Source organism: Orcinus orca, chromosome 3 (genome assembly GCF_937001465.1).
Source record: "Orcinus orca chromosome 3, mOrcOrc1.1, whole genome shotgun sequence".
NCBI classification, from domain to species: Eukaryota; Metazoa; Chordata; class Mammalia; order Artiodactyla; family Delphinidae; genus Orcinus; species Orcinus orca.
Window position 1 is genome coordinate 165,367,119 of NC_064561.1, and position 14,681 is coordinate 165,381,799.

General features: G+C 34.9%; 1 pseudogene; it reads right to left on the bottom strand.

Annotated features, from left to right (window-relative positions):
- Positions 1-12,123: 12,123 nt before the first annotated feature.
- On the bottom strand, positions 12,124-12,865 carry LOC101288679 (protein lin-37 homolog; annotated as a pseudogene).
- Between the last annotated feature and the right edge of the window lie 1,816 nt (positions 12,866-14,681).

Below are 14,681 nucleotides of genomic sequence, written 5' to 3' on the forward strand. Positions count from 1 at the left end.
TTCCAAGACTGAACCAGGAAGAATTAGAAAACATAAACAGACCTATCACTAGTAATGATATTGAAACTGTAATTAAAAATCTTCCAACAAACAAAAATCCAGGAACAGATGGCTTCACAGGAGAATTCTATCAAACATTTAGAGAAGACCTAACATTGATCCTTTTCAAACTCTTCTAAACAATTGCAGAGGGAGAAAAACTCCCAAATTCATTCTAAGAATCCACCATCATCCTGACACCAAAACCAGAAAAAGATAACACAAAAAAAGAAAATTATAGATCAATAACACTGATGAACATAGATGCAAAAATCCTGAACAAAATACTAGCAAACAGAATCCAACAGCATATTAAAAGGATCATACACCATGATCAAGTGAGATTTATCCCAGGGATGGAAGGATTCTTCAATATATGCAAATCAATCAATGTGATACAACACATTAACAAATTAAGGAATAAAAAACATATGATCATCTCAGTAGATGCAGAGAAAGCTTCTGACAAAATTCAATACCCATTTAGGATAAAAAATCTCCAGAAAATGGGCATAGAGGGAACCTACCTCAACATAATAAAGGCCATATATGATAAGCCCACAGCAAGCATCAAACTCAATGGTGAAAAACTGAAAGCATTTCCACTAAGATCAGGAACAAGACAAGAATGTCCACTCTCATCACCCTTATTCAACATAGTTTTGGAAGTCTTAGCCATAGCAATCAGAGAAGAAAAAGAAATAAAAGGCATACAAATCGGAAAAGAAGAAGTAAAACTGTCACTGTTTGCTGATGACATGATACTATACATAGAAAATCCTAAAGATGCCACCAGAAAACTACTAGAACTAATCAATGAATTTGGTAAGGTTGCAGAATACAAAACTAATGCACAGAAATATGTGGCATTCCTATACACCAACAATGAAAAATCAGAAAGAGAAATTAAGGAAACACTCCCATTTACCACTGCAATTAAAAGAATAAGATACCTAGGAATAAACCTGCCTAAGGAGGTGAAAGACTTGCACTCAGAAAACTATAAAACACTGATGAAAGAAATCAAAGATGACACAAACAGATGGAGAAATATACCATGTTCTTTGATTGGAAGAATCAATATTGCGAAAATGACTATACTATCCAAAGCAATCTACAAGTTTAATGCAATCCCTATCAAACTACCAATGGCATTCTTCACAGAATTAGAACAAAAAGTTTTACAATTCGTATGGAAACACAATAGACCCCGAATAGTGAAAGCAATCTTGAGAAAGAAAAACGGAGTTGGAGGAGTCATGCTCCCCGACTTCAAACTATACTACAAAGCTACAGTAATCAAGACAGTATGGTACTGGCACAAGAACAGAAATATAGATCAATGGTACAGGACAGAATGCCCAGAGATAAACCCATGCACATATGGTCACCTAATTTACGACAAAGGATGCAATAACATACAATGGAGAAAAGACAGCCTCTTCAAAAAGTGGTGCTGGGAAAACTGGACAGCTACATGTAAATGAATGAAATTAGAACACTCCCTAACAGCATACACAAAAATAAACTCAAAATGAATTAAAGACTTAAATGTAAAACCAGACACTATAGAACTCATAGAGGAAAACACAGGATAAACACTCTTTGCCATAAACCACAGCAAGATCTTTTTTGACCCACCTCCTAGAGTAATGGAAATAAAAACAAAAATAAACAAATGGGACTTCATTAAACTTAAATGCTTTTGCACAGCAAAGGAAACCGTAAACAAGACAAAAAGACAACCCTCAGAATGGGAGAAAATATTTACAAATTAAACAACAGATAAAGGATTAATCTCCAAAATATACAAACAGCTCATGGAGCTCAATATCAAAAAACCAATTTAGTTAAAAAACAATCCAGTTAAAAACCATCCAGTTAAAACAATCTAGTTAAAACAACCCAGTTAAAAAATGGGTGGAAGACCTAAATAGACATTCCATAAGGAAGACATACAGATGGCCAAGATGCACATGAAATGATGCTCAACATCACTAGTTATTAGAGAAATGCAAATCAAAACTACAATGAGGTATCACCTCACAGCTGTCAGAATGGCCATTATCAAAAAATCTAGAAACAATAAATGCTGGAAAGGGTGTGGTGAAAAGGGAACTCTCCTTCACTGTTGGTGGGTATGTAAGTTGATACACCATTATGGAAAACAGTATGGAGGTTCCTTAAAAAACTAAAAATAGAACTACCATATGACCCAGCAATTCCACTACTGGGCATATACCTTGAGAAAACCATAATTCAAAAAGAGACATGTACCACAATGTTCACTGCAGAACTATTTACAATAGCCAGGACATGGAACCAACCTAAATGTCCATTGACAGATGAATGGATAAAGAAGATGTGGCACATATATACAATGGAATATTACTCAACCATAGAAAGAAACGAAATTGAGTTATTTGTAGTGAGGTGGATGGACCTAGAGTCTGTCAGAAAGAAAAAATAAATACCATATGCTAACGCATGTTTATGGAATCTAAAAAAAAAAAACAAAATGGTACTGATGAACCTAGTTGCAGGGCAGGAATAAAGAGGTAGATATAGAGAATGGACTTGAGTACATGGAGTGGAAGGGTGAAGCTGGGGCAAAGTGAGAGTAGCATCAACATATATACACTACCAAATGTAAAATTGTTGGCTGGTGGGAAGCAGAAACATAGCATAGGGAGACTGGCTCAGTGCTTTGCGATGACCTAGAGGGGTGGGATAGGGAGGATGGGAGGGAGGCTCAAGAGGGTGGGGATATGGGGATATATGTACACATATGGCTGATTCACTTTGTTGTGCAACAGAAACTAACACAGTATTGTGAAGCAATTATACTCCAAAAAAGATCTATTAAAAAAAACTACATTAAATTCTGAGTAGATAACTGTATGGGTAGGGTATAAGAGGGGAGACATATTTATTATCTAACAATAAAATTTAGCTTAGAATGACTGTCTTCTATAGACATGACCTTAATTTACCTGACGTTTTATAAGGATCAAATTAGCATCCATCATTTAAATGTCTGTAATTTTCTATTATGTGTCTTTGAAATTTAACATTTGTTAAACTGCTCCTATGAAAAGGCACATTGAAAACAGGAAAGCAATAAATGCAACCCTGGAATAGCAGGTTTATAAATGCATAGTGACAGGGTTTATTAATCACTGCAGTGAAATTAACAGTGCCTAGTTAAGATAAAATCATTCTGTTCATGGGCTTGAAGAATACCACGGAGACCTTTAAATGTATAAATGTGATCTACTATAAATTCAGTTTTAAACTTTAAAAATAATTATGAGGTTCAGTAAATTTCAAAGTCAAAAATATATTTGAAATATGGGGTATTTTTTTCCTAACAAATCTAAATAATGCCTTTGAAGAACTCTGGAATGAACAGCTCAAAATCAACTGTAGTTACCAGGTACAAACAAGTGAAACTATGACACCATGGAAAGTACATGAAAATATCAGATTATATTTGAAAATGGTTAGAGATGTTGGTTTTTCTCCCCATGATTTTAAAAACAAATTAGCTATAAAATGATGTAAAACCATGAAGACAGACATAATAAATTTATGAAGACAGACATACAGGAAGGTACTGTGTTTGTTTTAGGTATATATGATTAGAGCTACAGAAGCCATGTGTGACTCACTGATGCATCTGATATCTGGTTTCCCGTATAGCCCAAGCTGAGCATTTTACTGAAACCTCCAATAATCTCCAATACATAATATGTTAATATGTTTAAAATATCCTTATACAATTAATATGAAGTTCTAGCTTATACATGTTCAGATAGTGTTAAAGACAAGACACATCTAGTGCCACTGTTACGCGGAGTGAGTCATAGAGAAATATTTTATTAATTTGCTTTAATTTCCTGATAAGTTCCATAAATCTATGCAAAGTTGTATGAATTACTTTCCAAACAGTACAGAATTCATTAATCCAGCATTTAGCAACTATGCTAATTATTGAGAAAAGTTAAGGACTGATAGTCATTTTAATGAAAAAAATAATAAGGGGGATGATATTTAAAAGTCACAAATAATTCCTAAAATGAAATAATGGATAAAATGCTATGATTATAAATGATATAAAGAGTATATACTTTAACTCAAGAGAAATGAAAACACCATGTTCACACAAAAACTTGCATATAAACTTCACAGCAGCATTATTCATAATAGCCAAAAAGTAGAAACAATACAAATGTTCATCAATTAATGACTGGATAATAAAATCCTCACGATCGAATATTATTTGGCAATAAAAAGGAATGAAGTACTGATACATGTTCCACTATAGGTGAACCTTAAAAACATTATGCAGAGTGAAACAAGCCTCTTACAAAGGCCATACATTGCATGACTGCATTTATATAAAATGTCTAGCACAGGCCAATTCATAGACAGAGAAAGTAGATTATTAATTGCCTCACTGTAGGAAAATAAGGGATGACTGCTAAAGATATGGAATTTCTTTTTGGGGTGATGAAAAAGCTGTAAAGTTGACTGCAGTATTGGTTGCACAACTCTGTGAATATGCTAAAAACCACTGACATATACTTTAAGTGGGTAAATTGTATGATTTGTGAATTATAGTTAATAAAGCTGTAACCAAGAAAAAGGAGTATATACTTAGAGTAAAATAGAAATGTGCTAGTTTTATGACCTTGAAATAATTATAAAACTGTTTGAGATACATTATTTTTTAATGTGTAAAAAATGAGTAAATGCCTGACAAACTGAGTTACTGTGAGACTTAAGTTACATGATGCTATGGTCATACATGAAGTGTCAGTCAAATTATTAGTGGGCTTTTTTATTTGTTATTTAATCTCACAGCAACGACATGAGGGAAGTATCATTATGCCCACTTTTAAGAAGTATTTAAATATAATTACATTATTTCTGTATGACAAAGTATGCTGAATACTAAACAAAAGAAATATGTTTATATTTATCATGGCTCATATCTCATTACAGGAACAAAGTCATGTAAAAATTTACAATGTTAATTATTTCATTATAATCATGTCAATTATCTAATGGAGAAGTAAAAGTGATATGAAAGCTTCTAATAGGAAACCTAATCTAGTCTAGTATTCCAGAAAGACTTCTTCATTTCCAATTTGATTTGTGATAGATAAATTGGAGTTAGACCATAATAAGAAAATGTATAGCAGTAATAACAGTATGTGAATTTTCTGAAAGCTGTATGGGCTGAGTTTTCTGAGAACTGAAATTTGATCATTCTGCTTTAATGTCGGTAAGCAGTGGGGAAAAAGCTCTGGATGCCTTTGGGGAGTTAGTAAGAGGCCAGTTTATGTTAAAGGATATACAATTTATAATATAGGATATAGACCTCTATTACAAAGGCAACAAGAAGTCGTAGAAGAATCATCAATGGGAAAATGACATGATCAGAACTGGACTGTTACTTCTTTTTGAATTATGGCAACAGAAGTGTGTGTTGAGTGAGGGGGCAGCAGTAATGGTTCTGAGCCCTCAACCACCATAGCCCCAAAGATAGTGTGGACAACTGCCTCCTGTGGCATCTTTCCATTTCGTGACTGCCTCTGAGAAGAAAAGGGAGGCTGCTTCATATTTTATTTATACCCACTGAAACCACAATAGTGGGAAAATGAGCATCATATTCAATACTTGAAGCAACTTCAATTATGAGGGCTGTGTAAAATCTAAGTCATCTATAAATTAAACCTTCTCCTACATAATCTCATGCCCTATTTTCTACAGTAAGGCTGCATAGTGGTCCTTCCCTCTCTTCTTCTTGTTGAGATAGTCTTTTCTTCCACACAATTCATGAATAATTCTTTCAGCTTAAAGTTTTTACTCACTATAACATTTAATAAATTTTATTTTCCCACATGTCGGCCATATGAAATACATCTTATTTTTATTAGTATATATGCCATACACAAAATATTTCCAAGCATGGTTGACAGTAGAGAGAGACTCTTACAGGGTACATTTTCCATATGAATTATGTTCTAAACCACTTTTCCTATTTTAACACAATGCCTTCCCTTCCTGAATACATCTATCAGTATTTTTCATGAGAGACACTAAAGTGACCTGGAAAATAAGGAGTAAGTAGCTTTTAGAGTACCCAGATAATAATAGTCTATTAATTCCTTTGGAAACTTCTTTTTTTAAATGAGGCATCCTAATTCAGAAAGATATGATACTTAAGCAGCCATCTGAAAAAAAAAATACACGTTTTCCTGGTATATTAAAGGATGGTTATTTTCCAGAGAGAAGAGAGAATGTAGAGAACAACATATAATAGACTGTGCAGACAGAAGAGCAAGAAGCTTCACTGTCTTGTTTGTCATCACAGAAGAGCAAAAGAATCAGAGCTGAGCAAGCATGTAAAAACACTGCTCTTGCAGTGTGTTTAAAAATCATTTAACTGGTTTTATTTGTTTACAGAATTGTGATTATTAATATATGTTTATTTCTATATTATTATTTTGTTATTTATAGCACACATTTCCCTTTTTCATTTTTCTCATTTTCTTCCTTCCATTTACCTAGTTTTCTACAGTTTTATGTCTAATTTTGTTCTTTTAATGGTTACCCTTATAAATTGAGCACACTTTCAGGCAATTATCTTTCTACTCAACAAGCAGTATTTCTGCCCTGCAAACTGGTTCATCTGTACCATTTTTCTAGATTCCACATATATGCGTTAATATACGATATCTGATTTTCTCTTTCTGACTTACTTCACTCTGTATGACAGTCTCTAGATCCATCCACGTCTCTACAAATGACCTAACACAGATGTAGAGAACAAACGTATGGACACCAAGCGGGGAAAGTGGTGGTGGGGGTGATGGTGGTCGGATGAATTGGGAGATTGGGATTGACATATATACACTAATATGTATAAAATAGATAACTAATAACCTGCTGTATAAAAAATAAAATAAAATTCAAAAACAACAACAGTATTAATAAATAAGAATATTTTAACTTAAATTTCATTCATCCTTAGTGTCCATACTATTGCTGCCTGAAACTCAGTTCTCGTTTTATTAATGTCTTCAATATATTTTTGTCATTCAGTTATTTTTTATGATTCCATGTATTTACCATTTATTTCCTCTATAATACTTAATTCCCCTTTTTTCCTTTAATTTCTTTCTCTCTTAAATTTATCCTTGCTACTTCTCTCATTGAGTAACTGTTGGTAGCAAAGTTTCTCAGTTTGTCTGTCTTAATGTTTTTTCTTATTATTGGAGATAGTTGAGCTAGATGCAAAACTGCAATATGACATTTATTTTATCTCAGTCTTTGAAAGATACAATTTTATGTGTTTCGTTGTTGTTACGAAAAGTTTTTTTCACTTTAATATTTTGTCTTTTGTAGGTAACTTATTTTTTTTTCCTTTGGATACTCTTAAAATCATAAAATTTTTGCCTGTAATAATTTCTATTTTATTACATATTTCTAAGTATTATTTTACTTTCATGGGTTTTTTGTTGTTTTTGTTGTTATCAGTGTTCAATCAATTAGGACATTTATCTATTCCAGAAAACTTCAGTCATTATGTATTTAAATATTATTTATTCCCATTCTTTCTACTTTCTTGTTTTGAATCTCCTAAAAGACCCACATTGGCTTTCTTATTTTATCGTCATGTCCCTTAATCTCCTTTTTAAAAAAATTCTATTCCAATCTCTGTGCTGTATTCTGAATGCTTTCCACAATTGTATTTACAATGACAATTCCAACCACGTCTAATTTTTAACTCGTTGTCTTCCTACTAAATTTGATTTTTAAGTTAACTATTTGGTTATACCTATCTTAGAATTTTATTATTTCATACTGAAGTAAAATCTGTTTACTTATTGTATATTACTCATATAACATAGTTGTAAATTTTCAAATCTTTTCTCTTATACCTCTGACTCTATATATGTTAGAACTATTTCCATTTGTATATTGTTTATGGAACTCATTTTCTAAAAGATTGGCTTCTGTTTTTAATTTATATTATTTGAATTACATATTGGTACAAAACAAATTCTAGACTGAAATAGATTTAAAGGCAATTCTTAGAAAGATATTTTCATTTTCTTTCTCCCTCCCCCTCCGCCTTCCCTCCCTCCCTTCCTTCCTTCCTTGCTTCTTTTCTTCCTTTTTTCCTTTTTTCCTCATGCTATGTGCCATTGGGGTTTTACCAGCTTGGAATTGGTTTGTAAAATAATTATTCACCTTGGAAATTCTTACCTTTATGCTCAATATGCATTTGGACTCTATGCCATTATGTGATATATTTTGGTTGTTAATTCCTAACAAGTTTTTAATATATGTGAGTGTGTGCGCGCATGCACGCACGCACACGTGTGTATTTTCATCCACTGTTGCATGCTATGGCTAACTTAATTTAGTTTTTAAGGACCTATGTTATTTCATTTATTTATTTATTTATTTATTTGATTACTGATCTTTAGTTCCTTTGGTAATAAGTGTGAAACTTCCGGAACCTTGGCTTTAATGCAATGATCTTACTTCTGGCTACTGAGCTTTCTTGGGTCTAAACACAATTCTCCTGACTTTCTGTCTCAAATTTCAGCCATTGGTCATTAATATGGAATCCAAACCATCACACTCCTTTGCTTCAAGGCCTGTTGTCTCTGGATTTAATGTCTTCTTGAGCAAACCAAGTCTGTGATGCATTTAATAACTATTTTATAATAGATGAGTTAGTATACTCAGAATTTTCATATTTCTAATAAATATCTATTTTGATCAGGCTCTGACGTTTCCAAAATTGGAAGTGACTGCTATATTTCTTTGCTCACTATATAAATTTTAAAAATGTGTCTAAAATAATGTTGAATTAAGTTTTTCAATATTGTGAGTAGACACTTGCTGTATATACCATTCCTTTTGTCTTTTATTTTTCTGCTCATAGTTATGAAGTGAACTGGAAGTTTATTTCTTTGTTAAAAAATCTCTAATATTTTCCACACAGGCTGGTTAATAGGCTTATCAATCTTCACTTTTAGCTGAGTCTATGCCTAGAATTTGAATATTATGTTTAAATGACAAAAAATGAATGACAGCTGAATTATTTATCAGGACTGTAGGAGTTTAAGTCAAGTTTTCAAGGATTTATCACATACAAATGCTACACTAAATCCTAGGTCTTCTTCTAAAAATTAAGTAAATATAGATTATTTTAAGATGCTATCCATAGGAAACTGACATGTGTTTAAAAATTTTCTGTTCCTTAAAACTATTATTTGAACTATAAAAAACTCAGGGGGAAAATCATTTATTATTGAAATACTGACAATCTTAGCACCTGGCACTCCTTTTTTTTTTTTTGCGGTACGCGGGCCTCTCACTGTTGTGGCCTCTCCTGTTGCGGAGCACAGGCTCCGGACGCACAGGCTCAGCGGCCATGGCTCATGGGCCCAGCCGCTCTGTGGCATGTGGGATCCTCCCGGACCGGGGCACGAACCCGTGTCCCGTGCATCGGCAGGCGGACTCTCAACCATTGCGCCACCAGGGAAGCCCAACCTGGCACTTCTTAAATGAAGTTTTAAGAAAATTGTATCTCCATCAATATATTCTCTATCAATCCAGAAAGCATGGGTAAAATATATAATGTGAAAACATGCAATTCTCAAGGGGCTACCTTAACAGTAGGGATTTTGGAGAGTGTTCTGTTTTTCTTGAGATTTTCTTGGCATAAAAGATACTAAAGTCGGGCACCCCTGGTGGCGCAGTGGTTGAGAGTCTGCCTGCCGATGCAGGGGACACGGGATCGTGCCCCGGTCCGTGAAGATCCCACATGCCGCGGAGCGGCTGGACCCGTGAGCCATGGCCACTGAGCCTGCGCGTCCGGAGCCCGTGCTCCGCAACGGGAGAGGCCACAACAGTGAGAGGCCCGTATATCGGGAAAAAAAAAAAAAGATACTAAAGTCATTTTGTTCTTTTCAACAATATTACTCCATGTCTACTCATAGCACAGCACATTAGCTTGTCAAGAAAAATCATCACCTAGCAGATCCAAATATGTTTATAACATTTTTATGGGTTCCTTCTAATGGATGCATGTCATCAAGAAAAACCATTTTGATATAACGTTTATGCTACACAATGATGTTTCATAGTCTATATGAGATTTTCCATTTACAAGAGTTAGAGAAATTTACATATAAAGTGGGATAGTCCAAAAAGTGCCACATCATTAAGTTAAAACATAGCACAACATACCCATTAGCTTAAAATTCTGTTGCATTTCTTTTTTTTTTTTTTTTTTTTTTTCCTGCGGTACGCGGGCCTCTCACTGTTGTGGCCTCTCCTGTTGCGGAGCACAGGCTTCGGACAAGCAGGCTCAGCGGCCATGGCTCACGGGCCCAGCCGCTCCGCGGCATGTGGGATCTTTCCGGACTGGGGCACGAACCCCAGGAGGACTCTCAACCACTGCGCTACCAGGGAAGCCCTGTTGCATTTCTTTAGTTAAGCAATTTCTGCATGCTATCATATTTCCACAGATAAGTACTGGAAAACAAGAAGCCATAAGAATGATTATTTGAGATACACAGGGGGTTTTTTTTGTTTGTTTTTTTTTTGCGGTAAGCGGGCCTCTCACTGTTGTGGCCTCTTCTGTTGTGGAGCACGGTCTCCGGACGCGCAGGCTCAGCGGCCATGGCTCACGGTCCCAGCTGCTCCGCGGCATGTGGGATCCTCCCGGACCGGGGCACGAACCCGTGTCTCCTGCATTGGCAGGCGGACTCTCAACCACTGTGCCACCAGGGAAGCCCCACAGGTTTGTTTTTTAAGGTACTGTTTTTTTTTCCCTAATGTTCCCAGAGCTTTTATCAGCTATGCCTAAAAAGCTTCTCTGCTCTCCGTCCTTCCACACCATGTGAGTAATGGGACTATCACCTTGTTGTAACATACTGCAGCCTGGGAAAGATACATCCTTCTCCAAAAAGTCATCACCTTGGATGTTCACTAGAAAATTTTGTGATCTTTTACTTTATCCAGAATATAAATTTGTTCAAACGAGAAATAACCTGGGAATGACAGTGGATTCAGTCTTATTGATTCAGCACAGTAACAAACCTGGATAACAGGGAATACACTTGTTCCCTCCTCATTACTCACAAAATATTTGCATCTTGAAATGGCCAGTTAGAATATTTTATTCAGGCATGGTTTTTCATGTCACAGCTCCTTTAAGAATCCACAGGGAGTCTAAAGGAAATGTCTATGCATTTGTATTAAAAATTGTGAAACCAAAGATCCCCAGTATGGTCTCTGGAGTGTCACACACCCTGCTCCTGAGATAAATTTGATCACTTTCCTACTTCTCTAAATGGACAAGTTACTGGAGAAAATGTTAGTTTTTATGGATGTATTCCTCGGTTTTCTTAGTTTACTTAAACTTTTACTTACCTAAGTTACTGACACACATGTTTTAAATTCTTCTATTCCTTTGTCTAGTGATTTTACACAATGCTCTCCTGACTACTAATGGGTCATATATATACAAATGTTTATAATATAAATCTAACAAAAATGTCCCAGTTATATACAATGAAAACTAAAAATTATTGCTCTGAGAAACTAAAAAGGCCAAAATAAATGGTGAGATGTACCATATTTATGAGTTAGAAGACTCAAGAGGTTAAAATGTCTCTTCTCTCCAAGTTGATTTTGATTCCAATCATAAGCAGTCTCTGTGTGTGTGAGTGTGTGAATGGTAATATAATTCTATTTTTCATGTGAAAATGAGAAGTGCCCAGAAAAAAACAAGGAAACCTTGAAAAAAAAGTAAATAATAGGTGGGCATATATCACCACATTTAAAATCTAACTATAAAGATATACTGGCATAAGCACAGTCAAAAGATAGGTTGAATAGGCATTCCAGAAAATGATCGGCACATATATATTGGCCCAACTTGCGGCAAAATGGCCATTGCAGTTCACCGGGGAAATGATGGTCTTTTTAAGAAATGGTCCTAAGTGAAAATGAATCTCTATATGAAAAAATTTACTTTGACCTTATTTTTCAAAGAAGGGAAATGCTTATTGGAGTGGGGGGACAAGGGGACATCACTCTTTCTCTGACATCTCCTATTGTATCTTCATGATTTATGAGTAAGGATGCTGGTCCACCACTGTCAAATGAGTTTCCAGTTCTCCACATTGCTGTAGTTGAGGGCTCAGACTTGGCCCCATCATTGGGGGTATCCTGTGTCTCTGGCTGCAGTGGGGAAGGTATGCAGAATCTGCAGGCATCTCCAGGTGGCCCAGGGGCTATGGGCGAAAGCAGCTTGTACACCTAACGACTCTTGCTGTTGGTGACCTCTGAAACCTCTGCATCCTCAAACACTGTGAGTAGCAGTGAGCTGGACGAGCGTTGACACGTTTGCAATGAGAGGCTACTGCACATCCAGGCACTACAGATTGACTACAGCAGTGTGTTCTCCCTAAACCGAGCTAAATCACCACTCCAGTCAAACAGCTTGATCACACACACTTATTGGCTTTCTGCAGTCTCCCTCTGCCAGCCCATCCATCTTCCTCTTCTTCCTCATTCGCTGGTGGCAGAAGTGGGCAGATGGCCTTTTGCCGGTGGCCACAATGATGGAGCAATCCATGCTGTGGGTATCTGAGTGGGTCTTCCAGGCTTCCTCAGCCAGATGCTCCCTGTCCTTGTAACTCTTCTCCAACAGACACTGCAGAAGGGCATCCAGTTTGTTCCTGGTCTGGGACATCTTCAATTCTTATTTCTCTACTTTCACCTTCACCGGGAATTTAGTTTGGGTCTCACTACACACAAAAATTAAGCTCAGATGCTATAAATATTCATAGAGTGATAAAACTTAGAGAAAAGAAGGAAGAATACATGACCAGGGTACAAAAACATTTGTTAAACACATCACAGAAATCAATAACTGTAAAAGTAAAGATGGATAATTTGCTCATCACTAAAATTTATAACTTCTATCAACCAAAAATCACAGAAGAAGGAACAAGCCAGAAACAGAGAAAATATTTGCAGTGCAAATATTTGAGTAAGTTCTCCTATCTGGATTTTTTTAATCCCATAAATTAATAAGACAAAGTATAAATAATCTGAGAGATAATAATAATAAATGAGGATATCAAAGACTCCTAAGAATAAAAAAAGTTGTTTCAGCGCAGTACTTATCAAGTAAGTGCATATCAAACTATAAGAAGGACAGACACACACTGGAATTATAATTAAACGGTGATAATAATAAGTGTTGGATAAAATGTGAAGCAGAGGGAATAATTTTCTAGATGGAAGTAAAGATTGATACAATAGGTTTTGAAAACTCTTTGACAATACTGTTAAAACTAAACAAACACCTATTTTATGACCGAGCATTTATACTCATAGGTATGTGTGCAAAGGAAATGAGTGCCAATGTCCACACATACACACACACACAAAGTGAAATTATTTTCATAGCATTTCATGCATAACAGTTAAAAAACAAAAACAACCCAGTGTCCATTAGTGGTTGAATGTATTACTAAATTATGAAATACCCATACAACACAATGCCTCACAGTAATTTAAAAAAGCAAAAACACACACAAAAATAACTTTTTACACACAACAACACACACAAAAGTAAGCACAAATAATATATACTCCATGATACCATACATATATAGTTCAAAAACAGTCAAGATTACTTTATGGTGTTAGAACCGCCTTTGTTGGGGACCTACTGACTGAAAAAAAGACTAAAGGATGCTAGAAAAATCCTGATAAGGGTTATGATAAAACAAATGTATATTTATGTAAAAAGTCATCTAGCTACAGTTATTTTAGTGCTTTTTATCTATCTCAAAGCTTTTAATAGATCATAGCAGCTTTTCTTCTAATATATTCATTTAATGGTAAAAATTTTATGTTGGTTACAGTAAATGGTGTAAAACCTGCAGCTTGTACTGACACTTCAAGTTGCAATTCCTAATTAAGGTTATTATTTTTATAATCATTGTTTAAAATTTCATATATCACTAATATTTACACGGGTTAATTGTAGCTTTTCTTTCTGTACATCATCAAGTACATACACCCTAGAAGACATCAGAGAAAGAGCTTGAAAAATATATTTATTTTTCAAATACCATAAATAAATACTATCTATTTAATATAGTTAAAAATATCAGTGACTAGTGAGTCAACAGTTAAAATCTAGGGGAAAAAATCTAGAGGCTTAAAAACAAGCCTATTTTGCAATCTTTTAAAATATCAATGCCAGTATTTGATTCCAACTTTAAAACACTTGCAGTGTATACATTTGAATAAGGTAGACACCATAGGATATGTTTTACCAAGTGGCAGTTCGAATTGCTTTTGAATGTATCCATGGTTTAAATACTCGAAGAAAAACACACATATTAATATCTACTCAGCAAATTTCTAAGATCTACAAAATGATCGAACACTATAGATGTTAATCTTTTACAAGTAGCGAAAAAGATCCCCCAAATACAAGAAAAACATTGGCATTATATAAAAAGAAATGAGATGAACAACAATTCTAAGTATGTTTGCACATCCAAAGATGGGACTGCCTACAA